This window comes from Aptenodytes patagonicus, chromosome 28 (genome assembly GCF_965638725.1).
Source record: "Aptenodytes patagonicus chromosome 28, bAptPat1.pri.cur, whole genome shotgun sequence".
In the NCBI taxonomy this organism is placed as follows: Eukaryota; Metazoa; Chordata; class Aves; order Sphenisciformes; family Spheniscidae; genus Aptenodytes; species Aptenodytes patagonicus.
Window position 1 is genome coordinate 2,757,024 of NC_134976.1, and position 22,617 is coordinate 2,779,640.

Consider the following 22,617-nt stretch of genomic DNA (forward strand, 5'->3'; position numbering starts at 1 on the left):
CAAAGACTGCAACGAGCGCCAGAAAGCTCTATTTTCTCTCCAGCATCTCGCAAGCAAAAGGGAGTCCAGCTCCACGGGCATCATTATTTAGCACAATTCCCACACGCACAGAACCGGCATTCGTTGGGAAACGCTTTTTTGCCCCCCATATAACACACAGCAGGTATGTCATACCCCTCAGCCGCCGAGTACGCTGCTATACGGCTCTCATGGTTGAGTACGCTGCTGTACGGCTCTCACGGTATTTGTAAATTCTCTCCCCTTCCCCATAAATATTTTATTTCACTGGCAAGGTCTCATTTTATGCATGGGAAGGATCAACTACGCCTGAACCATTCCTGACAGGTGTTGGGTTTTATCTTCAAAACCTCATCTATCACGGGAACCTCTCCGCACCGCTCTTGACACCGTCACGTACCCGACGGCAGCACACCAGATCTTACCACCCACTGAACAGAGACGAGCAGGACCCTCTGCTCAGTCCCTCTGCCTTCTCCAGGGAGACCGGGGAGATGTTCAACCTCTCTTGACTATACTCTGCACGGAGGTGAGTAGGATCTCAGTACAGGAAAGACACGGCCCTGTTGGAGCGGGTCCAGAGGAGGGTCACAAAAATGATGAGGGGGATGGAACACCTCTCCTGTGAGGACAGGCTGAGAGAGTTGGGGTTGTTCAGCCTGGAGAAGAGAAGGCTCCGGGGAGACCTTATTGCTGCCTTCCGGTACTTAAAGGGGGCTTATAAAAAAGATGGCGGCAGACTTTTTAGCAGGGCCTGTTGCGACAGGACAAGGGGGAATGGCTTTAAACTAAAGGGGGGTAGATTTAGACTAGATAGAAGGAAGAAATTTTTTACGCTGAGGGTGGTGAAACGCTGTCACAGGTCGCCCAGAGAGGTGGTGGATGCCCCATCCCTGGAAACATTCAAGGTCGGGTTGGACGGGGCTCTGAGCGACCCGATCTAGTTGAAGATATCCTTGAAAGATGTCCTCATGGCAGAGGGGCTGGACTAGATGACCTTGAAAGGTCCCCTCCAACCCAAACTATTCGACGATTCAATGATCCCAACGCTGAATTAAGGTTGCTCCTTGCTATGGAAGCAGGCCTTGAAGCACAACGCTTCAAAGGCGCTCCAAAAAGCCCAGTACAAACTGCCGTATTTACGCTACCGCTTTCTTAATCCTCACACTGGAAAGCGTGAAAGGGAAAAACCCACACAGCACAAACCCCTTTCCTGCGGAAATGTTTTAGCACTTCAGAGACTGGCTGTTAAAAGCCTGCTCCATCATAACCTTCCTCCCCTAATTAAAATAGCTCCTGCAGGCTGGGGAAAACAAGGGTATCGTTGAACTCAACCGCAGATGTCTCCGGGATTTTTTCACCTTCCAGAAGCTTAGGATTGCTCTTGAAAGCTGAAAGGTTTCCAAACGTTCCTGCTTAAAACTGAAATAATATTGTTTTTTCTGATACTGCCTTTAAATGCTAGGGCAGAGAAGCGCAGCGTCAGCATTACCGGCAATTAAATGCTTTGCAAAGCACTACAAGATGTTCCACTTTGTGAAAAGCATTATGGAAATCCGAGCTGCTCGCTGCTGTAGGATAACAATCAGAAAACTCCAGCCCCTTTTTACTATATCCATGTAAAATTTTTTTATGCTCTTCCAGATAACTCTAGTTTCGCAGACGTTAGAATTTAAAGCACGTCCGACACCGTACTTACCTTGGCGACCTCAAAACTTTTAAGCTTTTTCACACGTTTCTAAGTTTCCTAAACGTTCTTGAGAGCTTTGGCTAACGAAAAAGCAACTGATGAATTAATCTTTAATGCTCTGTGGTCTTGGAGGCTACGTGCCTTCTCTAAAACCACTCCTAACCCTCTCTGCAGAGCAGAAACACGAAGTGCATTGGAAGTGACAAACAAATGCACCGTTGCTGAGATTTAACTGGAGAAAGAACCAGGAATTGAAGCAACGCACAGTCCCAAGGGGTCAGAAAAGTAGCTGGGGCAGGAAGTTAAAAAAGCCAAGTAGAGTGAGGTGCAGGGCACTCATTTGGGAATAAGCCTAATGAACCCTTTGCCATCTTCTTATTCGAGACAGCCAGCGTGGCTTCACCAAGGGCAAGTCCTGCCTGACCAACCTAGCGGCCTTCTATGATGGAGTGACTACAGCAGTGGACACGGGAAGGGCTACAGATGGCGTCTGTCTGGACCTCTGCAAGGCCTTTGACACGGTCCCCCACAACATCCTTCTCTCTAAACTGGAGAGGTATGGATTTGATGGGTGGACTGTCCGGTGGGTGAGGAATTGGTTAGATGGTCGCATCCAGAGGGTAGTGGTCAATGGCTCAATGTCCAGATGGAGAATGGTGACGAGTGGCGTCCCGCAGGGGTCTGTAGTAGGACCGGTACTGTTTAGTATCTTCATCAGTGACACAGACAGTGGGATCGAGTGCACCCTCAGCAAGTTTGCAGATGACCCCAAGCTGAGTGGCACGGTCGACACGCCAGAGGGACGGGATGCCATCCAGAGGGACCTGGACAAGCTGGAGAAGTGGGCCCGTGTGAACCCCATGAGGTTTAACAAGGCCAAGTGCGAGGTCCTGCACCTGGGTCGGGGCAACCCCCGGTATCAATCCAGGCTGGGGGATGAAGGGATGGAGAGCAGCCCTGCCGAGAAGGACTTGGGGGTACTGGTGGATGAAAAGCTGGACATGAGCCAGCAATGTGCGCTCGCACCCCAGAAGGCCAATCGTCTCCTGGGCTGCATCAAAAGAATCGTGGCCAGCAGGTCGAGGGAGGGGATTCTGCCCCTCTACTCTGCTCTGGTGAGACCCCCCCTGCAGCACTGCGTCCAGCTCTGGAGCCCTCAGCATAAGACAGACACGGACCTGTTGGAGCGGGTCCAGAGGAGGGTCACAAAAATGATGAGGGGGATGGAACACCTCTGCTCTGAAGACAGACTGAGAGAGTTGGGGTTGTTCAGCCTAGAGAAGAGAAGGCTTCGGGGAGACCTTATTGCAGCCTATCAGTACTTAAAGGGGGCTTATAAAAAAGATGGTGGCAGACTTTTTAGCAGGGCCTGTTGTGACAGGACAAGGGGGAATGGCTTTAAACTAAAGGGGGGTAGATTTAGACTAGATAGAAGGAAGAAATGTTTTACGCTGAGGGTGGTGGAACGCCGGCAGAGGTCCCCCAGAAAGGTGGTGGGTACCCCGTCCCTGGAAACATTCCAGGTCAGGTTGGACGGGGCTCTGAGCAACCCGATCTAGTTGAAGATGTCCCTGCCCACGGCAGCGGGGTTGGACTAGATGACCTTTAGAAGTCCCTTCCAACCCAAACTATTCTATGATTCTCTGATTCTTCTCTCATTTAATTCATTTGTCCTTGATCCATCTTGCTTTGAAATGACAATCCCAAGAACTACACGGTACTTCTGCAACAACTGCCAGTGTCAACCCTGTAGATTTTACTCACTGATGGAATACGTGACCTGCGGGTACCATATCTGACCAGAGTCACTAAGCATGCCTAAACTTTTCCTCTTTCATTAACGCTCTGTAGGATGCTCCAAATTCTGTAGGACTGCAGATTTTTAACAGGATTTCTCAGACACGGTACTGAGATAGTAATTTTTCTGCTGGTTTATTGAAACAATCTATACAATTAAGCCCGTTCTGGTGAATTAATTATCCCAAACGGGAGTAAGCTATTAATAATAAACCGAATTATTCATGATTCAATTCCTTTGCAGTATCTAACGCAGGTTTTGGTGAGTCTGCAGGAGAAGCATGTAAATCCTTTACATACAGAGCTCCCAGAAATGCAAGTAAAAACAGAAGGTGGGAAGGAGTCCCAGCGTCAACCCCGCCTGTCAGTCACTGGATGCATGAACTTTTCCTGGTAGTTGAGCCGCAGGTCGCGGTAGTTGACCTCAGCCTTTTTTTCTATCCACCTCCAGCATCCCGGAGCATCTTTCCTTGGAGAATTACAATATCCGTGTCCGAGGTGAGGCACACAGGACTACACATAAACACAGCTTTATGTCGCTGCTGACGAAGCGCCCTTGCAACTGTGCCCATTTGCTCACTGCTAAGTGGCATTTCCCACGGAGACCTGCGTGCACTGGACAAGATCTGCCCAACAGATCTGGCAGAGAACACAAAAGGGTTTTTAAGGTCATTTCCTGAACGATAAAACCTCCTGATAACTTCCCAAAAACCGCCAGTGCCAAACTAAGCAATGCTGCGGGCACAGAAAACAAATACGAAAACGCCAAATATCAAATCTAATTACTTGGCGGCAAACCAAGTAGGTGCAGGTGACCTTAACGCAGTATTAGCCGAGGGGACTTCATCCTGGCTGTAGCGACTATCACCTTTCCTAACCGCAGCGCTTCGTGCGTTCCAGTTGCTGTTTGGGAGAACAGGGCATTGACCAAAAATTGCTTTCTTGCTCTAAAAGGAAGATTGTTTTCTTTCACGTGGACTTAATTCTGAAACGCCCGTCTCTGGAAACTGAAGAGATGGTAGTTCAAAAACAATGGAAGCTCGGCCACCCTTTTTTAAGGGGAATTTTACTGTTACTTTAATTTGTGTGGATGACAAGAACATAGCTCTAACGCCGTAATGAAATATAATTTCACTATTATGAAATTATCCTGATGGAAAAGGGGGCAGCTTAAGCTGGTCTTCCTTCAAAGTGACCTTCGAGGTGAGCGTCAAACCTGTACCGCTCTGCGCTGCTTTTTGGGAGCCTCCTGCACTTTCATTAGCGGTTCATTTCAGTACGGAGTCCTCGAGGAAATGGATTCTCCATTCAGATTCACAGCGCAGCGTTGTGGACATCCTGAAGTGGCCATCCATCCTGAAATTAAGAGGTTATGTTCTCTTCCAGAATTGCACTTTATCAGAAGCATTAGGAGTGACAATATTGCAGCAGAGGTGGCAGCTGCAAGGATCGAATACCGAACGGTACGGCAAACTAGAAAGGGCAGCCAATCTCAACATAATCTTCACAGAAACTCTTATTTTAAACCAGCCAAAAATTGTTAAGAGACCGGTTTCCTCCAGGAATTAAAAGTTGCAGACAGAGCAACGCAGCCTCAAACATCGAGACTAGATTTAAGGAAGAAATTTTTTTTTTTTTTACGCTGAGGGTGGTGAAGCACTGGCCCAGGTTGCCCAGAGAGGTGGTGGATGCCCCATCCCTGGAAACATTCCAGGTCAGGTTGGACGGGGCTCTGAGCGACCCCATCTAGTTGAAGACATCCTTGAAAGATGTCCTCAGGGCAGGGGGGGGGGTTGGACTAGATGACCTTGAAAGGTCCCCTCCAACCCAAACTATTCTACGATTCGATGATCTACTGCATAAAACAAGGTACCGTACCCCCACGCGCCCAAGGAGAAAGCTAAGGAAATAAAATTAATATAGATCTACCACACCACGCACCTCAGTGCTCATAAACCAGCTCCAAATGCCAGGCTATTAATAGGTCCCATTCCCATTAGAAGGAATTATATTACTTATCCTGCCTGTACAAAACCACATTATATTGACTATATTTCAAACTAAGCAGTACATGGACGTTTCCCTCAAGAATCCATCAAATCGAGCACCTGAGAAACGTTGGAGTCTCTCTGGTCCGAAATTCAGCGTCCCACCAGGTATCGTGTGGAAGCAGTACATTCTGTCCGACGGCAAAACTGGACCAAAAATCCCCCAAAATCCAGGAGTACTGGTCTAGTTGAAACGCCATACCTATTTAAAAGAAATTAAATCATACTCGAGGTTTCTACAAAGTTGGTTTCTAACGAAGCAGCGGCCCTCGAGATGGGAATTTCCTCATTTAGCTGCAATTCTGTCCCTTCCCCTTGAGTGACAAGCGCTCAGCACAGGTGAGCGGCCGTAGTCACACCTGGACCCGATGGTGTGAACGGTGACTCAGATTTTGGGGACTATTCCCAGCAGGCAACAGCTTCCCTATTTCTTTCCCACCTTTCCAGTCCTTCTTCCTTCCCGGTCCCCTTGAAGTTACTCAAAAAAATCCAGAGCTCACCCCTCTGCTTTATTTATTTTCACGTCATAGAATAGAATAGAATCATAGAATCATTGAGGTTGGAAAAGACCTCTAAGATCATCGAGTCCAACCGTCGACCCAACACCACCACCAAGCCATGTCCCTAAGCGCCTCATCTACACGTCTTTTAAATACCACCAGGGATGGGGACTCCACCACTTCCCTGGGCAGCCTGTTCCAATGTTTCACCACTCATGTGTCTTGGTAGGGCGACATAAAAAAGTGCCTTCAGAGTTATAAACTGTGAAGTTACTAGTTGGATTAATAATTTGATGCTTGCCGAGCGCTGCTTTCAAAATCAGCGCTAAGAGAGATCCTAAGCAATGAGATTTTAGTGCTTGTTACAGGCAACAAAACCTTCACCTTGCCACCGGCAGACAGAGCCGTTTACCATATTACAACACAGCAAGACAGATACTTTCATTTACGGACCCTGGAAGTCGTTTTCCTACTGCCTCGTCTCATTTTGCATATAACTCTGGCAATTTAGTAAGTGATTTTGTTGGGTTTATGCTACCAGAGAAGTAAAGAGTTCTCCAGGAGAACACAGATGTGCCAGAAGCGTTAAGAAAAACTCCAACGCTTCATCATTATGGGACAGGGCTGGTGGAAGTCTTGGTTCTAGACATCTACAATCTATTAATAAGCCACAAACTGTAAGGCGAGGTTGTCCAAAAGCAGGAAGCAACTGCCAAATATCATCCCAACCCCTATGGGTGGCAGAATCAGGTCCTGCAGGTCTTCCAGGGTTCGGTGAAACACACGACCGCGTTGGTCCTTTCTGTTTTCTTGGGGAGGAGGTGTCCAGACAACCAAAACAGTCCTGAGATGAAAAGAAGGCATTTCCATCCTAAAAAAAGCTGCCGACAGCCTCCTGCGATGGCTTAGCGTCGGGGGTTTTGCGCCCTTCATCTCTTGCTTTGCTTTAGAGTTTTACCGGTAATGCGAGTTCACCCCAAGGTTAATTAGTGTTAAGATGCCACTGCTGGGGATCATTAGCATAGGCGCATTAAGAGTCATAATTTTGAACTTACTTTTGGCCGTACTGCAGCTCCGCGACACCAAACGGCTGGTATATATTTTTTTTTAATTGCAGCATGACTTTGACATTTCACCATTAAGCGGACGCAGAAGGGGTTATCATGAGTCAACAGCTAGATGGCAACATAAACCGCAGCCACAGGAAAGTTAAGAAATGCCGAGGAATTTCAAAACCTCTTAAAAAAAACCCAACCAAACAAACCCTGTCGGTCTCAAAACTCCTGACAAATCTGAACAGGGTGAAGTTTCATCTAAGGCCTTTCTGAAGTCTGATAGAGAGTTTAATTGCCTTGCTATTGACGGTTGGACTCGATGATCTTAGAAGTCTTTTCCAACCTTACCGATTCTACGCTAAGGAAGCCAATAACTGCAGTGGGTGGACTGAGTCGGGAACGGTAAGTTTGGAACAACTGAGCAGCAGTAGAATTTAAAGCCCAAGATTCAGGAGAACAAACAAAACCAGGACAATAATGAGGAGAAGGGCAGACTACTAAATAATAATAATTTTTTAAAAAAATCTGTAGCTTCCCCTCATTGGTTTGTTCAGCCATTAGAAACGAAGGGAAGAAAACAAGGTAGAAAGCAAAGAGTCGGGATGCCTTAAGCAGACCAACTTCTCCACGCCTGTGTTGGGCAACAAGACTAATGTGAATTTTCATCATGGCAAGGATGAAGGGTGCTGGAGCACGACCGTGCCATAGCACCTCCACGGCTCATGGAGAAGGGAGCGTATTGCACCCCAGCTGAGCTCACTGAAACTTCACTTTACTACCAGCACTCGTTCCCAAATTACATTTGTTCACCATTTTCAAACCCACAGAGCCCGTAATAAATCACCTTGGCTTCAAAGTTTGAACGATGCAGCTCATTAAGTCAGCAAGAAATGTGCAGCGTGCAGCACTTCCCAACCTGCTTGTGAACAAGCTAAGCAGCCACAAAAAATGCAAGTCACCTTCTAGAGAATGACGGTTATCTCCGAGATCACGCGCAGGGGGAAAGAGTTATCCTCTGGCCAACAGAATGGAGTTTATCCTTAGGGCTCCCGAGACCGCAGGCAAATCATCTGCACGTTCTCTGTGCTAATTCTCAAAAAGATCTATTTCATTTTGGTGTCTGCTGCTAATATTTGGTCTGCGCTATCCACTACTCCTGTCTGTTTAGGTGGGATTCACAAGATGCACAGGTTATAAAGGCTGTCGCTAAGCTCGTAATGGCTCTGTAGAGCCGAAGGACCCGGATTCTAATTCTATTAGAAGGATTAAAACGAAGCAAGAAAACTCATGCAAAACAAATCCTTTGACTGCCAGCAAGAAGAGTCAAACGTTTCAGACGAAGAGTTCGTAAGAGCTTAAGGAAAATATACCGGGTTTGAGGTCCACAGCGAGACGAAGTTACGGAGGAATTAAGCAGCGCCAAAAGGTGATTTCCTTTCCAAAAGTCATACTCAAATCCAGCAACACTTTGCACTCACGCATCATCCTTTGTGAGCGCCATAAAAGATTTAAGACAGGCAAAGTAAACCCACAGAATTCGAACCGACATAACGATTTCCTTCCAAAACTCTTCTCTCGGAGACACAGCAACCCAAGCACACAGAGAGAAGTCAGAAATCGCAGAGAAAGCCTGAAATAGCATCGACGGTCAGCACCTAACAAAGCTTCCCCTAAATGTTGCGCGCACTCAAGACTTAATGCTCCTTCGGCGCACCATCTTCAGACCTACGGCCCTTTATCTGTTGAATCCCTGCTAAGACATTTCTCAAAGCCAACTGATTTCATGTTCTTTACCGTCTTCTACTTTGGTAAGCAATAATTCCCCGAGTTTTAAAACATAGAGGAAAACGTCTGCCTGTCAAACTAGATGATCCTGAGAAGCAAGGATAAAATTAGGGGACAGCTAAAGAAATAAGAATCCAAACTTTTAATATTAGGGACCCGAGTCCTTCACAGCTAGCAGGTTTCCTGAGGATCTCTTAAGATAACGTTTTCTTACTATCTATAGGATGCGACCTAGAGAAACTTGCACTGAGATTAATTAGACAGAGATCTCCGACTGTAGGACGGCTCAGGTGCTCGAGTCCTGCGTGTGGCACAGGTACTTATTCCCCTTCCTTGCTCAGGTGGAAAAATGCCCGGGTTAATCTTCTGCGCTGCGATAACCTTGTTTTATCTTCAGCGCCTGCCTCTTCCGTGCCTTTTGTGCATACACAAGCAGAACCTCGCGGCGCTATCAAAATCAGTAATAATAGCGTAGCTTGTGAAGGGAGCGAGTTGTACTAAATTAGTCTGAAGGCTCATGTCTCAATGAGGAAAAATAAAGTAGCTACGATTTTACAATCGAGCAAGATCAGACCTTTTCATCACATCTTTAGACTCTCAAACTCGGCTCTCGGAAAACCGGGGGCTATTTCACCAAGTACTCTGTCTTAAGGGGAAAAAAAAAAAACCCAACCCCTTTGTTTGAAGTTTTCATGGATGGAACAGTTTGTCTTGCGACTTGTTTCTGGCAGAGAACCCATTTCTGGTATTATGCCCAGTGCAAACAGAACAATAGACAAACAAAATCCCAACGGGAATTTAAGGACCTGCACGCTTAGACTTAATAAATGGCTGCACTGCTCCAGTAAATCCAGGTTATTGCTGTAGTTCTAATTGTACTGAGTATCTCCTAAACATCATTTATCTTCTAACAGTATCCTTCGGAAAAAAATGCACATGGCACAATAATAATAAAAACAACTCCCTGTGGCTAAGAGTCAGAGGAGATGACAGCTCAGGCCTAACAAAACTAAGCTCAACTCTGCAAGCTACAGATGTTTAAAAAGCCTGGGGAGGAGCATTCATCTGCAATGCAAAAGCAACTGCAACCACCATCTAACTGACCGCAGGCTTAGCAGAACCAAGACAAGAAGTCGTCCACTCTCGAGATCCCCGGTGGACCCTAGTTTAAGGTTGACCTAGCTAAAAATTCCAGCGTGAAGTCATTCAAGACACAGCTTGCTCAAGACTCCTCTCCTGCGCGTGGACTACTCTAAGTTCAGATGGTTTGCTTGGAAGCAGAGAGCCTGCTACATGTGCAACACGGATTGCTATCCAGCCTCCAAAATGCAAAAGCCAGACATTGTCTGGGAAAGAGATACCAGTGCAGCTTTGCTCCTTTTGGGTAGGGCTTTACTCGGACCGCGCAACCAAAGCCGGGTTTCAAACCCGCTGCACGATGTCACACAAGCCACGTTTTTCTTGCAGTGACCGAGAAATCGTCCCTCTGTTGAGCGACGCTTACACGTCCTCAGTTCCGAGGGTGTCACATTAAATATCATACTGCCAAGGGCAAGATGAATTATCTAAATACTATAATGGATTAATGATCCTGGAAGCAGAGGGTAGTTCAAAGGCCAAAGCGGCACAGATCGACACTATCTCATCATTCTGTTTAGAGAAGCATCCAAGTCCCATCTTTGACCAAGGCAAAGAAAATGTGTACTAAGCGGAGAGGTCGCAATTTGCAATTCGTGGCCTGTAATTACTGCAGCTGAAGAGGGCAAGGATATGAGCACATGAAGAGGGCAAAGCAACAATCCTGGAGTGCGTGGAGGGTGCTACAGCTGAAGGATGCTCATTAAATGGGAAGAGAGAGGCATGATGCTGGAGGGCAGTATAGGCTGAGCGAGCGTAGTGAACCCGCACCTGACCGCTCACGCCGAGCAGGTGAGTCCACAGCGAGCCCTCGCCACGGGCAGCCGCTGCGCGGGAGCGCTGGGGGCTGTTCTGCTCTTTTCCTGTAGCGCAAAATGACCCCTCAAGCTCACAGCCAGGTGCTAATTTGGAATCGCAAGTGCTGCTTTAACACATGAAAAGCACTATCCAGGCTGCAACCCTATGAAATTACAGTGGAGAGGGCTTATTAAGAGCCCTTTAGCAAGTTCTCCTGCTCTCACATAAATGATTATATCACCTTGAGAAGTGTTAATGAAACCCTTGAAGTAAAATTCTTCTGCTCTCCCAGATAGAGAAAACGGTGCATCAGGTAAAGCTAAATCCTTTCTCTTTATCATTTAAGGACATGTCAGCTTACCAAATAACCTGTAACAATGATGAATGAGAGCCATTTAAGATCTTGACCATCACCCTCTCCCCCGTGGTACCCGATGAAGCCTGCACTGGGGTGGCAAGGTAAAACCAAGGTCTCTTCCAAGCGCACGTACTTGTGACAACTGCTACCCGCCGGGGTTGAACGGGCTGTCTCGAAATGGAGAGACCGCACATTTTGGATAAACATCATAAATCAGGCAAGCTCACAAGCTTCCTCTGAATAAACATGATGACAAACTGGTGCATCATCTGGCCGTCTCTCAACACGTCACTGTAGAGCGTCACGGTTTATCCTTGCTCGGCAGGCCCCAAAAATCTCTGAAGTGGTTTAAAACTGGCACATCCTAAGCAGAAAATGAATCGCAAGACAATTCAGGAGCCTGCCCAAGCGCACTAGATGTGCGCCAAAGTCAGCATCCCTCCCCGTGAAACGGAGGAGAGGAGTTCTGAGGCACAGGAAGAGTCACAGCACTAAAGGAGGAAAGAAAAAGAAGATACCCATGGAAGTGACTGCCTCCGTATGACATTCATTCTGGAGCCTGCTAGGAGATGTCGTTCCAGCTAGAAGGACAACGTGGAAGGTCCTCTTCAGTCTGAACTCCCAGCAAACCCACTTAAAGGCATCTTTGGAGATTCTGTCTCCATTCAGTCCCAAAACACTTGCTTTTCTCATTTTACTTCACCATCTGTGTGGGCGAGTAGTGTCCCATTACTGAATAATAATACAATTCCTAGCACACAGAACAAAGAAATACTTTTTTTTCTGGTTTATTTACTTTGTTTCCCCTAACCAAGGCTGGATTTTTAGGTCATCTAATAGGTTAAATGTTTTCTTAATAAATTTCACGTTTTTACGCTGTAGGGAAATGTGGAATATGAATTAAATGCCTGCCACAAAGCACAATCCAAGAGGAAATTAAAAAAAACCCAAACAAACACGAAAGACAAAAAGCTGCTGGGGAATGACTGCTTAGCTTGTGACTTTACAGCACTGGTTTACTTCTCATTCTGAAAAAGGAAAGGGAAGAGCACGCCACGCAGAGGTGCCATAATCCAAACCACACTGCCATTACAAGAACACAAGCTATTTAATCTGAATTACATTCCTAGTGGATTATTTAAACTGCACTTAATCCTCGTGTGACCGCTTTTAATCCCAGTTCAAATGGCTGCAAATCAGGATTAGCCAACCGCACTCATCTACAATGACTCAATGCATTTTAATTCCGAACAAAATCATCCGCTTGGGGATTTATTTTGCTTTAACTCCCTCTAAGTTAAAGCCAATTAGTTAATGCCACACAGCTGTTGGCTTAAAAAGAAAAAAAAATGACCAAGGAAAACATCTAACCTCTGTGGGAATCGCTGCGGTTTGCCTCGCCGTGAAAGTTGACGTTGCATAGCGGGACAAGTTTGCGTCAAGAGAAGCAGCTCCGCCTTTCCACCTCCGCTTTGCGTACACCTCTTGTGTCAAAGCTACCAATATATGCCAAATTCCTGGCGCGTTAACCCGGTTGAGACCTTTATTCCCATCTACCCCGTGAAAATCCCAAACGTTTCCATTCTCGTATTCCTGCATGCGAATTGACTCAATTCGGTCGTTCCGAATTGAACGCCAAACCGCCGGAGAACTCTCTGAAAAATTGTATCATGTTTTGATAAGCAACTGTGTGCACCTAGAGAAATCCCATAAAGAGTAAGAAAGGACGTGCCTAAAGCTGGCTACGCTCGCTAACGTCGTCATTCAGCCAGCAAGCAAGAAAGGCTAGGAGAGGTGACGTGCGCGTGCCATGGAGACCACGCACCCCCTGACTCGGCCATCTGAGCCGTCCTGGTGTTGGACGGCTCTTCTGCCAAAGCGACGCGGGGCGCTGAGCCATCGCGTCGGCAGGCCAGCAGCCAGGAAAGCTGGCTTAGACGTTTACGGAGGCGAAAGCTGCCCTCTTGCTCCGCACATCTCAACGGAAGACCACGAAGGAGATGACGTCCCAAATTCTTGACCAGGTTCATGGAAAACCGCCAGGTCCGTAAGTCCCCTACCAGCCCTGGGATGTTCTCACAGCCCAAGTTCCAGCTCCACCTTCCCCCCAGTCTTTCGGAAACTCACGACAGTCCTCACGCACCCTTTATTTTAAAACCTCTCCCAAGGCCAGGTTTTGCATCATTGGGATGCAAGTCATCTGCTGAGCCACCTCTCGTTCTTCGGCAACGTCCTCTTCTAGGAGCTGACAAGTATTGCGCCGTCGCTAGCTGGATGAGCTGACACGGCTGACAGGTATCAGGCAACTACACAATTACCATTAACTACTTCAACTATTTCCTTGCGCTTTTGCAGGGAGTCTAAGACGTGCTTTTACCCTACACTTATCACAGCAATATCTCAAAGACTCGCAGGAAGCACATTTCGCTGTGAAGGCATCGTGTTCCGTTCTCTCCCCTTCTGTGAAGGGAAAGGAGCGTGCCTGCAAACAAAATCCAGCCTCTGCCAAGCTTCGTTAGTCTCTCCACCTAATGACGGTCTCTTTGGGTCCCAGCTAGTCATTCCCCCCCCCCCCCCCCCGCCACCTTAGAATTCATCCTGCTTCAAAGGTTAATGAACACCTTGACAGAAGAACGCTAGTGCTGAATTTTTGCAGCAATCGCCTCACAAATGCCATTAGAAAACATGTCGGAAAGGGGAAAAAAAAAAGGGGGGGGGATTTAAAAGGGGGAAAAAAAAAAAATCGGAAAAAAAATTAATCCCTCAAACTCCCTCACACATTTCACCGAGGGATGCAGATGCAAACTAGAACCATCCGGTATAAACATATATTCTGCAAGCTTTTAATATTAATACAATAAACATGTAAAAACCCCCTGCTTTGACAGTCTCTTTTGCAGGAGGATTTGATAAGTTGGTGTTTTATAGGCATAATTTTAAAGGTTCATTTTAACACCATCGAAAAGGCACCAACTATTGTATTACACGGCAGTCACTGGTGAATCAGCTTTTGTAAAAGCCTTTGCAAACAGCTGAGAAGGAAGAAAATCAGACAGAGAAATAATGGCTATTACAGACGCAAGAAAGCAACTTTAAAAGATGCAGCATATACAGGAACGGCATTTCCACCCTCCTGTTAAATTCAAATACGCTTTGAGATGCAGAAAAGTCTTTTTCCCAAAAGCACCCAGACAAAGGCAAATAGCTCCCGATAAAGCGTATGCCACGGAGAAAAAGTAAATGTAGAAGCAGACCTGAAAGTCTAGGCATGATCTTATCTCTCGGAGCGTTTTAGGGGAGGATTATATTCCAGCGAGTTAAAAAAAAAAAATAGTAATGAAGACCGTGACACTGAGATTTACTGTACTAGAGCAGAAGCTTCTTGATACCCCAGGGTTGCCGCGTCTGACTGAATTAGCTGCATTTCAACATCCAGAAACCGCCTGAACTGACCTTATTCTCAGAGTGACAGTCTTCCCCAGACTGTAGCTGGTAAGCCTTGTACCAAACCCGGGGGGGGGGGAAGCAAAAGCCAAATTACACTGCTTTTCCAGCGGGTTAAGACTCGTGCGCAGAAAGCTTCCTCTGCGGCATTTGTAGGGCTGCACGACAACGCAGCAGGATCCCCATCGAAGTTATTTGGTCCTAGCATTGCCTTGGTGCTTTAGGCTTTCCACACGCTCCTTGTGTAAGTGTTAATCCCCGTTTTTCCGCTACGCAGCCATAGCCCTTCCTGGATCCCAGTCGCTGCCTTCGCCAAGCAACGCAGCATCTTCCGCTCTTCCTGCTTTCAGGAGGTCTTATTAGCAAACCCAAGGAGCTGAAGTGGCTTTCCCACAGCTACTGGGAAACCCAAGGAAGCGATGAACCGTGCAGAGGCTTCCCCAAGCCTTGACCCCACCAGACCAGGCGAAGAGAAGCTATCTCCAAGCCCACACCTCCACCGCTGGCGCCCACGGACAGCTGGCTCACTCCAAAAGGCTGCGAATGAACTTCTCCTACGCGAGCTTTGCCCGAAGACAATCAACCCCGGAGAGCAGATCCGATTTCTGTGTAATTAATAGGCTCTGTAACCCATCACTCATGGCGCCACGTCTAAATTCTGTAGATGCAGAATTACTTGTAGCCATCTCTCCAATACCGTGGTGTGAAAGGCTGGAGGCTGAAAACGTTTAAGTGCATTTTGATAAACGCTCTGGCCTCTTCTTCAGGTCCTGACGCTTCTGGGCTTAATAACGTTATCACCTTAATAGTGTTTGGACTTATTTCTCACCGAGTCACAAGATGAGGGAGAAAGGTGCATCAGCAGCTCGCAGCCTGCCAGTCCAGATAAGCCTCTCCTGTTCCTTCTCCGTGCCTCCGCTACCAAAACCGGATACTTTTCAAGTATTCCTGCAAAACACCAGAAAGCCCTGCTGCCCTCAGGTCTGCTGTGGAGGATTGACACCCAGTGCTTTCCAGGGGAGGGGTATATTCCTTCCGAGAATACTACACTATCAAGTGTATTCCCTCCGGAGGTGGCCTTGCAGACTCCAGGGACAGAGGAAATTTCCTGCTAAACACGCACAAAACTGTCCGTCCGGTAAGGACAAAGCAGCAACGAGACCCACAGCTCTCATCAGGCCAACGTATATTCATATAAAATAAATCCTTTTCCCGGCTACATACTGTGTAACCACAGGAAAAGCCACTTTAAGTATCCACATCTCCATCTGCTCTTCTCCGCACCACCCGCACAAGCTATTTGCGTATTTATCGCATATTTATCTAGCGCACCTCAGTGGGGTGCTCCGTGTGCCACCAACATACGTGTCCTTTTGGTCTCCAGGTCTACACGTCCTTGTGTGCCACACCAGACCCGGACCCACACACCACCGCCCCGCAAAATGCCACGATAAAGACACTGCAGAAGAAATATTACCGGGCTCCCTCCCAGAATGCAAAATATTTAGCGTATCTAGCTATAAATTGACCGCGTCTGCTGATGCCCATTATTTCCTCCCATGGTGTGCTGTCAGGCCATACAATCTGTTAGCTGTATATTTAATTGAGTCTTGGACCGCACGGTCCAAGAGCCGCTTACCTTTCAATATCTAATTTTGCTGAGAAAACAAAACGTTAGGGTGTTTCATTTGCTGTAGCCGTTTTCACACACAGCAGAATAAATGGGCAAAATCATTTAAAGACCACACTCTGCTTCCACCGAACGGTGGGAAGGCAACCACAAGAGCCTTCCCTGAATATTCAGCTCCATCCCCTTCGTTTAACCTTGCGGCAGCAACGGAGGTCATTCCCACGCGCCTTCAAACACTACCGGTTTTGAGGCATCGCCACTGGTTTGGCCCGTGCGCTTGCCCCGGTACATCCGTGCACCATGCCAGGCAGCGAAGCACGGATGCTCCAAGGTCTCCAGATGAAAGAATGAAGCTTTAAAGATCCACTTGGACGCTCTGTAGGTGACATTATGTTCTTCTAGCACCACGGCAAGCGTAGAAGCCACCCAGGTCCCGAACAAGCTTGCAAGATCTTACATATCCACCTGCAGCAATCTCACATAGCCACTGCTCAGAGACCATCACGCCCGATGACTTCAACATCTTCCCCCTCTCCTCCTGCCATCAACTCGGAAACGACGGGCCAAATGACTCCCACCCGGCCAGCACTTGCTGGAGCACGGAGACTTTCCAAAGAACACAAGGAGATCCAAGCAGCATTAGTCCCTTGCAAATTGGGGTAGGGAGGTCTGAGTGGGAACAGGACCTCCTGCAAGACCTCACGTTATCAGGGGCAGGGAACGCTTCTTCATCAGCACGGCTCCAGCATCCCCAGCGGAGCACAGGACTGGAGAAGTCCGAACGGTCTCTGAGCAAGCTGGAAAACATCTACTTCAGGCACAGAGCTGCTCGTGCTGTAACTTACTGAAGTGCAGCTGCATTAGCGCAGCTCTGCGCCCAAGGTTAATTATTTGTGGTTCTGTCAGGGCTGATTCACCTCCAGCGGCACGCTGACACAGCGGAACTTGGCTTCAGAAAGAACTCTGAGGTTTCTGCAGCACCCTGCATTGCACAGCGGAACCGTACCCGGAGTGGCTTTACTAGTTTTAGGAAGCGTGTGAACTGTTAAAGCCAAACCTTAGCTCATTCCTCCTTAAAAGAAAGGATACGTGCCCGGACACAGGTAGCTTTCAGGTCCCTCCGGGGAAAGATGCAGCCTACGCTCTGGTTGCCAGAGCTGCAAAGTTAAGCAGCTTACGTAGGGCAGCTGCAGATATAGCTAAAAAAAACCCAAAACCAAACCAAAAGAACCCCTCACAAACAAACACCAACCCCCCCCCCCAAAAAAAAAAAAAACCCAAAAACCCACCACACACAACCACATCCTCACAAAGAAGAAAAAAAAAATAGAGGGACACCTTCCCCCCCCAAAAAACCCCCCCAAACCCACAAATAACAACCACCACCCCCCAAACCCACAAATCAGAAGCACGACAAGGACTGTAGTTTTCACTCTTCGCAGACGGGGCTGATCGACATTTTAAAGCAAAAAACTTCAAACAGATCAAGCCGCTGATTCGTGCGGATGTTCCCAACAGGCTCTTTTCCTCCATGCCCTGTATCCAGCGCCCACTATTCCCATCCTCGTCTAAATAAAACACCGATTCCGAATTCTCCTCGCCAACCTCGAGGCCACTCGTTGTTCTCTCTAGCTCATTTTTAGGTTTTTTTTTTATCTTGTTGCAAAAATAATAACCAAGGTGGCTTGCTAAGCAACACGTAACGTACTGACAGAGAAAGGTACCACTTAAGTGGGGTGTGTGTATATATCTATATAAAAAAAATAACATATATAACATCTGCGGCATAAAAGCAGATTTCATTTCTAATTAAGTGAAGGCGGAGGAAGAGGACCCCTAAATGCCATTTGAACAATTCACAGCACCTCCGTTTTCTGCGTCCTCCACTTTTCCGCCCATCTCGGCCAACTACTCGCCTGAAATCTGTAGATTTGCCAAAGCACTCCCCGTCAGTGCTCATAGCTCTGGTAATTAGTAAGGTGTGGGTGCTAAATTGGAGATTCAGGGGAAGAAATTATGAAATTAGCCAACAGGAATGACTTCGGGAACCGCAGACAGCCCAGCGCTATTATAAAAATATTCCTAGAAGAGGCATTTGATGTCAGAGAGAAGCGAAGCGAGCCAAGCGTCAATCCTCGGTTACGTCAACGCAGGAAAAGCACCCAGTTTCATTTGGTTTTCCCATCCTGGCTCCTTTAATAGCTACTGATTTCCTCTGCTTGGGTATGACTAGTCAGGGGGTTGGGGAACCCCGTCTTTTTCCCTAATGGAACATAATTTGCAGTTCAGATCTTAGTTACGGTGACTCAGGGAAGAACGTTTTCATTAAAAAAAAAAAAAGATAAGAGAATCGGAGGAAAGAAACAAATTCAAGGCTTCAAAATGAGAATGAATTAAAGCTCCACAAGCGGCAGGTTGGGGAGACCCTTCAGCTACTTTGGAATAGGAGCTGCGTCATGACGAACCAAAGCCTTGCCAAGACTTTTCTTTGTATTTTATTGTATTTTATTATTTTTTTTTTCCTTAATACAAATAATTTCTGGGCAACACATCCAGCCTAGCAACCCTCTGACCTCGACAGAGGTCCAGGAAAAAAAAAAAAAGAAAAAGGCAAGATTCAACAAGTCACATGCTGCTGACATCAGTCATCCAAAAAAGACAACTGAAGAAAAATATTTCGGGGGGTAAAACTTGACCTAAAGACAAACACTCAGACCTGCGCTGTGGTAACCTGAGCGTTTGCTGAAGCATTAAGACAAAACCGAGTATCTTGGGACGGGCTGAACGGCTCCAAGTATTTACGCGTGGTAAGACAGCGCCGCTGTGCCGCGCTCTGCTCGTGGCCGTCCATAAGCAAGAACACGGGCGGTTTTGGAAGGTTTAATTCAAGAAGGTAAAGCAAGTAAAAGCCAAAAGGTAAAGAAGCTGCAAAAGGCACCAGCTTTCCCGGTTGTTGCACCGCAGTCACAGACAAAAGGTCCCTCTCCGACACGTCCCAGCCAACAACGGGTCAAGACCACGGTCAAACGACTTCCTTCAACGCAAGGCGGAAGCGGCCACGATCTCCTCTTTCTTCCCATTAATTCTACGAATAAGCCCAATTCATTTTGGCCCAGGAATCCCGACACAAAAATGCTGTGCCGTTGCTCATTCTCATGCAAATATCCCTCGGAAATACAAAACCGGGGTGTGTGTGTGGGGGGGGTGAACCCACGTACACACACATCCAGCCCTAGGGCATCCTGCTATTCAAGGGAATTCAAAGGATTAAGAAGCTGTGTTTTAGAAGGAAGCGCTGGCCCTAAAAAAAAAAAACCACACACCAAACACGTAAAAATCCTACCATTTAGTTGTTCATCGGCGCTCTGGCAGTTCAGCCCGAGAAGAAAATACCCACAAATTCAAACTCTATATCCATCTACGCAAAATCCCCCTTAAATCAGGCTGATTTAGCCACCCCAGACCACGCTTCTGATGCAAACACCACCCCCCCCCCCCACCCCCCCCCCCGGCACCCCAAACCGATCAGATGAAACTAAGAACACCCGCTTTGGGCTTAATACCGTACAGAAAGCCAGCACTAAGCAGGCGCAAATATGGACAAACTTAATGCTGATGACCTGGTTTAGCGTTGCTTACGCGTACTGCATTTCACGACGGAAAAATAAGAACAGAAGGAAAAAGGTGCCACCGCAGCAAAAGCGGCGGCTCTGTGATAATCCGAGCGCCGCACAATAACGCTGTTCTGGAATTTCTCTCCGTTGCTGATGGCATAAATAATAGTGGGGAGCTCGGCGAAAAGGGGGTCTGCTCTCAGGTGGATTTAAGAGTCTGTAGTTTCACAGAAACGGCTTCTAATTGCAGGGAGAGAAGGAAGAGCTGTGAAAAAAGGAGGAAAAAAAAAAAGATAAATAATCTGGCTTCTTTTGTAAGTGCTAAGAGGCTCCGTTCGCGTCTGAAGGCCGCCACGTGCCTGGTCGGTTTGAAAGGACAAGTCCAAACAACATGCCCACTTCGCCCTCCATACATGTAAAACATATTTCCTGGGAAAGGAGAAGCGAGCTACGCTCTTCTATGTTACCTAGTGATTTTATATAGTGGATATTGAAGACCGAAAGCATTTGTAACCCACTTTACAGGGAGAACACGTGAATCGTGGCGTTTCACGTGTGCATCAACCCTCAGGCAAGCTCCTGTTAGCACCAAAAAAAGAAAATTCAACATCCTCTTAAAACCAAGCTCTGGTTTAACGACTCATTAGAAGCCATGAAAATAATCAACCTCCGGTAGATGGAACAGCCTTCCTCAAGACAGCATTACCCCCAATCCCTTCGATGGGTAGCGTGGAGCTCTACATACCGCCGTTCATCCTACCCAACTCATTTTTCAGTTGAAAAAAAAAGAAAAAAAGGAAATCGCATTGCTCCGAGAACCCTTGTCTAATAAAAAAAAAAAGCGTCCCTGACAAGGCATCAGGGGAACAAGAACCACTCAAAGCGCCCGTGCTGTTTCAAGCGCGTTCAGCATGAAGGGAACCCATGCTTGCTTCGCCCTGAAAAGAAGGGGGTTTGCACGTATTTTAGCCTCGGCAGCAGCTGAGCAGGACAGACGGCGGCTCCAAGCAAGGCTATTTCCGAATTCGTGAGAACGTCACCCGGGGAACCCGTGCCAGGAACCGTGCTTCGTTCCAGCTGGAAACAAAGAGCGATTCCGCACCTCAAGTCTCTTGTGGCGGCTAAGTGGAGGGAGTAGAAAGAAATAGGTTCAATTCTAGCAGCAAGTCTAAATAGATCAGTGTTTTAAAACCACAAAGAAAAGGAAATACGCGGTTGTTCGACCCCGCTGTTTTTCCACAGCAAAGAAGTGCCTGCGAGCCCTCGACGGAGGGAGCTTGCTGCCCTTTTGCCACCGAACTTCGCAGCTCCCGAAGGATGCTCAGCTGCTTTGCGACCGCCACAGACCTCCTCCCAAGTGGCGGTGGCCTTTCCTTGCAGGGTCTTCTCCTAGAGAACAACCTTTGTTGCTCCCGGGCACAACAGGGCAGCGGATCCAAGGCTCGCAGATGATTATCAGCGGGTGCCAAATGCAATTTTCTCAACCCTTTTTTCAGGTTTAACCGATATACAGGGCAGGGCTTATGCTCGTAACAAGTGTAGTTCGAAGTACGCCCACACACAGCATTTTGCGGACAGATTAGGGCTCACGCTCCCCGTGTTACACACCCAAAAGGACACGAACCAGCTTCCCAGCAGGAACCACCAGCTGTGGTTGAGGCAGTCCTGGCCCCAGCCAGCGCCATGCTCGGGGACACCGTTTGTCACACCGGGTTGAGTTTATGGTCATGTAGTTACACGACCTCCTCTCCAGACTTGGCTTGCAACCAGCACGGACAGGCAAATGCACCGCAGAAGCAATGCTTCCCATCATTATTTTTCACGCAGAAATATAAAAGCCTAGCACAGAGCACACCAGGAAAACACCGCCGTTTTAACAGCTGTTACGTGCCGTGAATCCACAGACTAATTTAGGTTGGAATGGGACCTCCGAAGGTCATCTAGTCCAACGCCCAACTCACGCTTCTCTCTGGCTTCAGTCACGACCTGAAGCGATAGGCTAAGTCCAAACCGTTTTCGAGGACAGGAAAATGAGCAAGAAGCCCTTCCTGAACATAAAGCGCAGCTGGCAAAATAATCTAAGTGAGCCAGCAAGACAAACAGAGAGACTTCAGCACGAATGTGGAAGGTCGTTGTCCCAGTTTCGGCAGGGATAGAGTTAATTTCCTTCCTAGTAGCTGGTACAGTGTTTTGGATTTAGGGTGAGAACAAAGTTGATAACGCACCGATGTTTTAGTTGTTGCTAGGTAGTGTTTACACTAGTCAAGGACTTTTCAGCTTCCCATGCTCTACTGACTGAGAAGGCTGGAGGTGCACAAGAAGCTGGGAGGGGGCACAGCCAGGACAGCTGGCCCAAACTGGCCAAGGGGATATTCCATACCATGTAACGTCATGCTCAGTATATAAAGCTGGGGGAAGAAGAAGGAAGGGGGGGGACGTTTGGAGTGATGGCATTTGTCTTCCCAAGTCACCGTTACGCGTGATGGAGCCCTGCTTTCCTGGAGATGGCTGAACACCTGCCTGCCCATGGGAAGTGGTGGATGAATTCCTTGTTCTGCTTTGCTTGCGCGCGCGGCTTTTGCTTTACCTATTAAACTGTCTTTATCTCAACCCACGAGTTTTTCTCACTTTGACCCTTCCGATTCTCTCCCCCATCCCACCGGGTGGGGGGGAGTGAGCGAGCGGCTGCGTGGTGCTCAGTTGCCGACTGAGATTAAACCACAACAGTCGTCTTCCCATATGA

The 22,617-nt window shown here is 47.5% G+C and overlaps 1 protein-coding gene across 2 annotated transcripts in view; it reads right to left on the reverse strand.

Moving 5' to 3' along the window:
* Positions 1 to 22,617, reverse strand: part of LOC143171606 (leucine-rich repeat and fibronectin type III domain-containing protein 1-like protein) — a 60,300-nt gene that overhangs the window by 32,130 nt on the left and 5,553 nt on the right. Inside the window, exon 1 of one of the 2 annotated variants that reach the window (XM_076360661.1) lies at positions 14,640 to 15,503. The exons of the other annotated variant lie outside the window; for it this stretch is intronic. The gene's annotated coding sequence lies outside the window, so the exon portion shown is untranslated. Of the gene's footprint in view, positions 1 to 14,639; positions 15,504 to 22,617 lie in introns of those variants that run through there. 2 annotated transcript variants of the gene reach the window in all.